This window comes from Chenopodium album, chromosome 3 (genome assembly GCF_948465745.1).
Source record: "Chenopodium album chromosome 3, dcCheAlbu1.1, whole genome shotgun sequence".
NCBI classification, from domain to species: domain Eukaryota; kingdom Viridiplantae; phylum Streptophyta; class Magnoliopsida; order Caryophyllales; family Amaranthaceae; genus Chenopodium; species Chenopodium album.
In genome coordinates, this window is record NC_137836.1 from 85450087 (window position 1) to 85458352 (window position 8266).

General features: G+C 32.6%; 1 pseudogene; it reads left to right on the forward strand.

Moving 5' to 3' along the window:
• The first annotated feature begins 3844 nt into the window (after nt 1-3844).
• LOC145624716 (NDR1/HIN1-like protein 1 pseudogene) lies at nt 3845-4980 on the forward strand (annotated as a pseudogene).
• Nucleotides 4981-8266: the final 3286 nt, after the last annotated feature.

The window sequence follows — 8266 nt, forward strand, 5'->3', positions numbered from 1 at the left end:
AGATTATCTTTGTTCCATTGATTCTCAAGTCAAGTTAACTGATCCAAATTCTGATGGAGTAGAAATTTCTATGTTAACGACTGAGATAGACATCAGCCTCGACTATTCAGAACCCATGCAACAAAGTGAAGGTGAATATGGCAACTTGTGCGGTATAAGAAACGACCATGAAGATGAAGAAACCTTTGAAGATGAGAAGGGTTTAAGAATTGACCATGAAGATGTCGACGAAAACTTTGAGGACAAGAAGGGTCTAAGAAATGACCACGAAGATGTAGAAGAAGAGGACGAGAAGGGAATAAGAAATGACCATGAAGATGAAGAAAACTTTGAAGACAAGAAGGGTGTTGAAACAAGTGAAAATGAGTAATTGTAGGAGAAATACCATTGAAATTATCCTACTCTAACTATTTATAAAACAATGATCCAAGGACAGTGGATATGATAATAAATCCTTGTGTATATGCTATTAATTAATCCCTCAATGCATGTACGTAAACTTGGGCTTAACTGCATATTAGAGTAAACAATTATACAATACATCCTAAACCACAAGCTTGGGCTTAAGTATACAAGACTAGTTACACAACTAATGTAATATTTATGCAAGCCCATATAACTTAAAATTAAAACTAAGGCAGCCTATGAATAATCCCAACAAAACCACTATGAATTGCATTCCTCTTTCATATCATTAAAATCCGTACACACCAAAGTATCCATTCACTCATTCCAGCTTTTGTTTTTCATTGTCAAGGTTTAAGAAGGATGTTGATTGTTTAACCATACGGGCCACACATGCACCGCCCCTGCGCGCCTCTCCCTCTGCACATCTGAATTTGCCTTTGTGCTTTGCTACTTCACATCTTTCGTTTAGAGACACACCGACAACTGTACGTTGTTCTATGTAACACATGATTTAGTGATAATTTCATATCTAAGCTAGACTATAAGTTGTTGATCAATACAAAGTATAATGGACTTACTTGCTGCTATTACTTCGTATTAAACAAATGTAATAGCATACTCCGCAATAAGTGTATGCAATTCATCTGGTTTATGCTTTAATGATGATTGTAAATTGTACTCCTTAGCTTGTAATTTTTTATATTCCTAGACTAGATGGTTGAAAAGAAGGTTATTAACTGTACTGAGTTGATTTTGTATTTTTGTAAGTAGCCTATAGTGTTTGTCTTGTTATGTGAGTCACGAATGTAATAACCCCGGCTAGGCAGCTTTTACAAAATGAATAAAGAGCTTTTTGGTTAAGGCCCTTACTTCTAAGCTTTACCTTAATCATCTAATTTAAGCACTACACTTTTCAGTGCACAAACAAAAAGGGAGCTGCAGTAACACCATTACTAGTAAAGTAATGGTTGTGCTCTTTTCTTTTATTTAATGTAACAATTGTTTCCTTAATGCATCAAACATCTCCACTCGTCTTTCCAATAATTTTCATATGATATTTGAACAAATCCTTATAAAAGCATTAAACAATAAACGGTGATTATCAAATAACAGTAATAAAATTTCATTCCAGATTAATGCCTCTATTATTAATTAGTTAAAGATTAATTGGAATACTGATGAAATTTCTGTTTTTTACTCGTATGACTTGTTAAATGGTGACCACACTGACCAATGATAACATTTAATGCCCACATGAGTCATCAATACTACTAAAAAAAGACTGCTCAAGTACTCAGTGTCTGCTACTCGTACAACAATATATCAATTTGACAATTTGTACTAAAGCTTTTTAATTTTACAAAATTGTAAATAGACGTTTATAATGATAAGATGGTCTTACACAAATAACTCTCCTTTAATTTTGTAATCTTTCAAAAAGAAAATATATATGTAAAAAATATATAAGATTTTCCGTGTATGAAGTTAAAATTATTAAGCCTAATGATTTGTATCTATTGACAGTGTATGTGGACTTGTGGAGTATATGGTAAATAGGGTCAGGCTTAAAAATATACATGCATAAAGTCTACATTCCTTTTATTTTGTGACCAAAAAAAATATATATCTACCAAACTTTCTCCCATCATATTCTCCTTTGGCCTTCCTTCAACTAAAACTCGAATAATTTTCCATTATTCCGTTTAATTTTAAAATGAAGAAAAGGAAATCATTATTTGCTGCTTCTCTTTTTTGGTAGAGGATGGCAACTGTTTTTTTTTTTTTTTTTTTGTTTGAAATAGAGAATGGCACTTGTTTGAGCCGACATAAAGCACAAGTGCACAAATGCCACCACCGCTACAAACCCATTGCATGCACTATAAATAATGATGGTATGCCCTACGGACTACGGAGTTTAAGCAAAGCACATCTTTATAGTTTAATCTAACAACCTTGTATAAATAATTAAATAGGCAATCACGCATAATTGTGAATATAGTCATCCTAAAAAATTAAAAAAATAAAAATAAAAATAGAATATGGTCATCCTTCCACTAAAACACTGAACGAATGGAACCAAATTAGAAGCCGCGGCCCACAATATTAAAAAAGGTCGGTGTATACATGTTGACACATATTGTCAACAAAAATTCAATTAATAGAATGGACTAATGTCGTTTATAATAATAAATAATAATAATACATAATATGATGATAATAATGGTGATAATGATATGACTCGCATCCACTTGGTTAAGTATTAGTCCAAATGCCTAGACGGGTAGACGTAGAAAGTATGAAAATATAGAGTCCAACGGTGATAAGATGATCCATTGCATCCCCACATGCCCAACATTTTCCGCCACTATACTCACATGGCCTAGTGACATCTACACACTACACTACACTACATTTTAATTGTCTTCACTCACTATTTCGATATACTATGATACTATGTACCATATACTATTATTCTTTGGCTAATTAACATGTACTCGTTACTCGTACATGTATTGGCATCAAAATTTATGGATAACCATCTAGGCATCTACCCATCACACTCTTTAAATGCATGGTTGGTAAATTTCTTAGTTATTATAAATTGTTATTATTTGTCAACTTAAATAATCAATATTTTTAACTTTGTATTTTACAGCGTTATCGAGCATTATTGTTGTATATGAACGGACTTTTAATATCATGATACCTATTTTATATATAAAAAAATATATATAGCTTGGTACTCCTTCCATTTGCAATTTCTGCTCTGTTACTACGTGTATTTATTGTAAATTAATTCATTACTTCTTACTTAAACTTAATATGTATAATACTGTGTAATACGTATTTTATATAGTTTGTCCTTAAAACCTAGGGATGCTATAATCAATTTTTCACCATTACAATCAAATTGAGGGTTCTCTGAAGAAAACACTTTCAAATGAAGAATATTTATTTTTATACTGATTAATACCTAATATGATTTATCACCTGAAAACCTACCTAAAACCAATCCAATTAGATTGTCCATTCTACATGCATGGATCCTCATTGTGAGCATTGGAGAAAATTTATCCATTTGAGTAGCAATGGTGTCACTAATAAAACATGAAAAGGGGGATTAAAGTAGTTTGTTATTTGTTTTTATGAAAAAGAAAGTGGCTTGTTTTAAAAGAAACTTTGTATGTAATATAAAGCTATTTTTTGACAAATTAAAATAATTGTTTATATGTGTTAAATATAATTAAAGTGTGAGATTAAAGTAGTCCTTTTATATCCTAAACTTACTTTAAGCCCCTCACTTATCCCCATTCCCCACACAACAATATAAAAAAAAATAAACGAGTTTCACCTAACGCGTCAAGACACTCCTACATACATGATACAAGTACATTCACATACACTCCTTTTGCAAAAATACTCCTCCACAAAACAAACTCTCACCCTCCCACCCACCCACCCCATTCCACTCTCAATTTCCTCTCTCTCTTTCTTCCACTCTTTACTACGGAGTAGTAGTATATATCTTCATCCTCCTTACTTCCCACAAAACCTTTTAATTTCTTCTCTTTGAATTCTCCTCTTATTTAATCCAAAAAAGGAAAAGAAAAGAAAAGATGACATCAAAAGACTGCGGGCACGACGATGACGATCGGAAGGGAGCATTCCATCGTCTAATAGGAGGCATCTTAACCTTCATAGTCCTATTCCTCTTGGTCGTGTTCATAATATGGCTAGTCCTACGCCCCACCAAACCAAGGTTTGTACTCCAAGATGCGACAGTCTACGCCTTCAACGTGACCGCACCAAACCTTCTAACGGCTACCTTCCAAGTGACCCTTTCATCCCGCAACCCAAACGAGCGCATCGGAGTCTACTACGAGCGCTTAGATGTACACGCGTCCTACCGCAACCAGCAGATCACACTACCAACAAGGATGCCGTACACATACCAAGGTCATAAAGATGTCACTATTTGGTCTCCCTTTCTTTACGGCAACAATGTTCCCATTGCTCCTTTCTTAGGCGTGGCCTTACAACAAGATCAGAACGCCGGTTTGGTTATCATTAACGTCAAGGTTAATGGCCGTGTTAAGTGGAAGGTTGGCACTTGGGTTTCCGGAAGATATCATTTGAATGCTAATTGTCCTGCTTATCTCTCTTTTGGTAACAATAATAACAAAGGTAACGCCTTTAATAATATTGGTTCTGCTGCTATTAAGTTTCAGATTTCTAGTAGCTGTCACGTTGATGTCGCTATTTAATTCTTCCCGAACCCGGTCGGGCTCAGTCGGGTCGGGTCCCCACACATCATCAACTGTACCAGTACCACCTTTTTTCCAGTTGTTACCACGACTATTGTTTAGCTAGCTACTCTTCCATCATAGTAGTACGTACTTGGTGTTAATTATTAATTAGCTTGTGTAATTTTTACTCTTTTATACGATTTATCTTTTTTTTTTTTCTTTTTAAAATAATTGTGGCTTGGTAATTACAGCTAGCTAATAAGCACGATTTTAAGTAATTTGTAAATGTTATTGATGATCAGATCATTAATTAGTTCATTACTCACATTATTATAGTCTCAATTATATTATACATACATATATAGCCAATAATGCATATTGTCTTGTAATAAAGTGATGAAAGTTAAAAGGAAAGGCGTATGGGACTATGATACTTTGGGTTTTTGATTGGATAGGGGTGTGCATGTGAGCCGCTCATTCATTTCTTTTGTCATAGTGATTTCTCTTTTGGCTTTATAGCATTGTCACGCTTTTCTTCTTCTTTTTTTTTTTCCCCAAACGAAAAGGCCAAGAAAGCGAAAAGCACTCACACAAGAGTAGTTATCAGTGTAGAGTTTATAGGGTTGGAAATTGAGTCATTTCCTTAGTTCACATTAATTAGGCTTCGTTAATTAGTTTCACGTTACTCCTTGTTATATTAGGCCACCCCCATGTTATATGCACTTATTCTTCACCCGTACTTGTTACTCTGTATTATATAATCATTAATCGATCCATGTCTATTACATGTATAGTAATTTTCAATTTCGATCAATTCAACTTAATAAGCATGAACACATCATACTCCATATTAAACTATTGCATTACCTCTTTGTAAAATAACAGTAACATATTATAGTAGTATACGGGTACAAATATGTACAATAGTACGTATGTGACAATATAAGCTAGCTATTCATTAATTATTAATTGGTTTTTTGAACATTTCCATCGTTTTTTTATCACCAAAATAAAAAAAAAAAACAAAAACAACAAAAAAAACAACTGCCTTTTGTAATGGCCACGTATCCATTCCCACCATAGAAATAAAAATCCTCTGATGAATTTTGGAGTACAACGATAATTGAAATTTATGGTCTGATCCACGTAGTTAATACTGTATAAGAAAAGTAACTTATAACATCCGCCTCCTTCTATGTTTCTTTAATTTAATGAAACTATAGAGGTTAAAACTTAAAACCATCCTTGAGAATGTTGTGATACTTGAAGTTAGTTTTATACTTGATGCATAAATAAAAAATAATTGTAAATGGTATAAGTAGGCAAAATTTGAAATGGCTCATTACTCCGCCAACTTACTTGACTTGTTATAGTGAGTGTCGGCAATCTGTGAAGAGAGAGAGACTAGTAATTAGTAAATGTATCCTTAAATAATAAAGTAATGAATAATAATGATTAGGTGAAGCTTCCTTGCAGTAACATATACGAGTAGTAGTCGATGATGTGTGTATGAATTGGTCCTATCATTAATAGAGTATTGTCTTTGTGAATCATTGCATGTGCTTCCCATTTCTATATATCATCAACACCGATCCCATCCCTAACCTTTTTTATTTTCTTATTACGAGTAATTTTAACTAATTAATGATCCTGGTTATTACTTTAAAGTAACAGCCCAATTAATTAAATATTACAGCTAAGCTAATTATCATATCATGGGATTACAACTAACGACTCCTCCAATTCAAATGAAAACAACGTGGTAATTAGATCCGTATCCGTGGGATCGTGTTCCTTGCTCTCTTGACATTAATCATTATTAACTTGATCTGATCTAATAAGTAATATCCTTTATTTAATTATGTTAATTAGGTTATGTATGATGATAACTTAGTCATATGAAAGCATTGTGTTAAGCCTTAATGTCAAATAAAGTTGATTGATTCATTGAGAATGTTGAATTAAGATGTATAGTAGGCTAGACAACCATAATGTTAGGTGGTGTGTAACTTCATCCCACATGGATGACAAATGAATTGACACAACAATTAGAGTCGGGTGTGCCAAATTCAGATTTTAAGAGTACTAGTGAAGCAAACGCACTTACGCACCTACTAAATATAGTAAAAATTGGTAAAAACAAAAGAGATCACAATTGTAAATTTCCACCTCTTTAATCGTGGGAGAAAGAAAGAATGTTAAATTCCACGTACGTTGGGGCGCCGGGGTTTAAGGAAAACAAATAATATGATGGAATGAATATGTAGTAGTGTGGAGACTGTGGATTAGTAAGTATGAACATGACTAAACGGTGAACGTGTGTGATGATAGATGGACGAGATTTGATGATGATTAGCTCTCTCTCTCTCTCTATATATATATATATATATTATAATAATAATAATAATAATTAATTAATTAAATACTATAGGAAGTAATAGTGATTCTATGTGGTAAACCACAAGAGTGTTACCATGTGGCTGCATTCAAATCATTCAAGTTAGGTGAGGTGCTCTCTTTTTCTCTGCCTCGTCGTTGCAAATACTCCTTTCTACTTTTCCAATCACCACTTGCCATCTTTTTCGCACCAAATTCATCAAACTAACACTTTTTGCTCGTTGCTAGTACATCGTTATTTTTTTTAAAAAATAGGGAAAACATATATTAGGAGAGCCTCTTTACAATGGATCACATAGTCAATTAGTCATTGAATAATAACGTGATGTATATAGTTTGTACATTAAAATTTACAAGTAATTATCTATTCGTATCTCTCTTATAAGATGGAAATGTCAATTATTTATATTACCTTCATTCACATATATTTCTACGTAGCGTAGTATAATAGATGTAAAACATCCTATAAGCTTTTATAAGCACGTCTCATAGATCTAAAATACAAACTTAATAAAGACATGTAGACTAACCCCATAATCCATATCACAATACAAGTAAGTATGGTAATAGTAGGATAACTAAGTTAATTTTAAAAATTTTACATGTAAACAAAAAGTGAGATGGGAGATTAATGTAACACTATAGAAAATAAGTGAAAGTTAAGAAAATGAATTTTGCTTAAGGCCCCGTTTGGTTTAATGTAAAACATTTTTAATGAAAAATTAGTTTTCATGGAAAATATTTTTTCAAGGAAAACACAATTGCAAATTAGTTTTCCTTTGTTTGGTTGCATATAAGAAAAGTCCAAGAAAAATAAAAAATAAGAGTGAAAATGTAAGAATGATGAGAGGTAAGTAAAAAAAGAGGCAAGGAGGAGAGAGGAAAATATGGCTTCCCTTGTTTTGGAAAGAAAAATGTTTTCCATCATTAAGGATGGAATTTTCACCCTTGGAAAAATTGTTTTTCACGCCTTAACAAACCAAACAAAGGAAAATGGGAAAAAAAAAAAGTAGAAAATTCATTTTCCATGAAAACATTTTACATCAAACCAAATAGGGCCTAAATGCGACATACATAGCTAATAGCAATAGGCCAAATTCATTCAAAAGGTTCCATGTTATATGCGACACATCTACATCATTAAAAAATATAATTATTTGGTTTAAATTACATACCAAAAAAAAAAAAGAAAAAAAAAAGCCTGGATTATATTG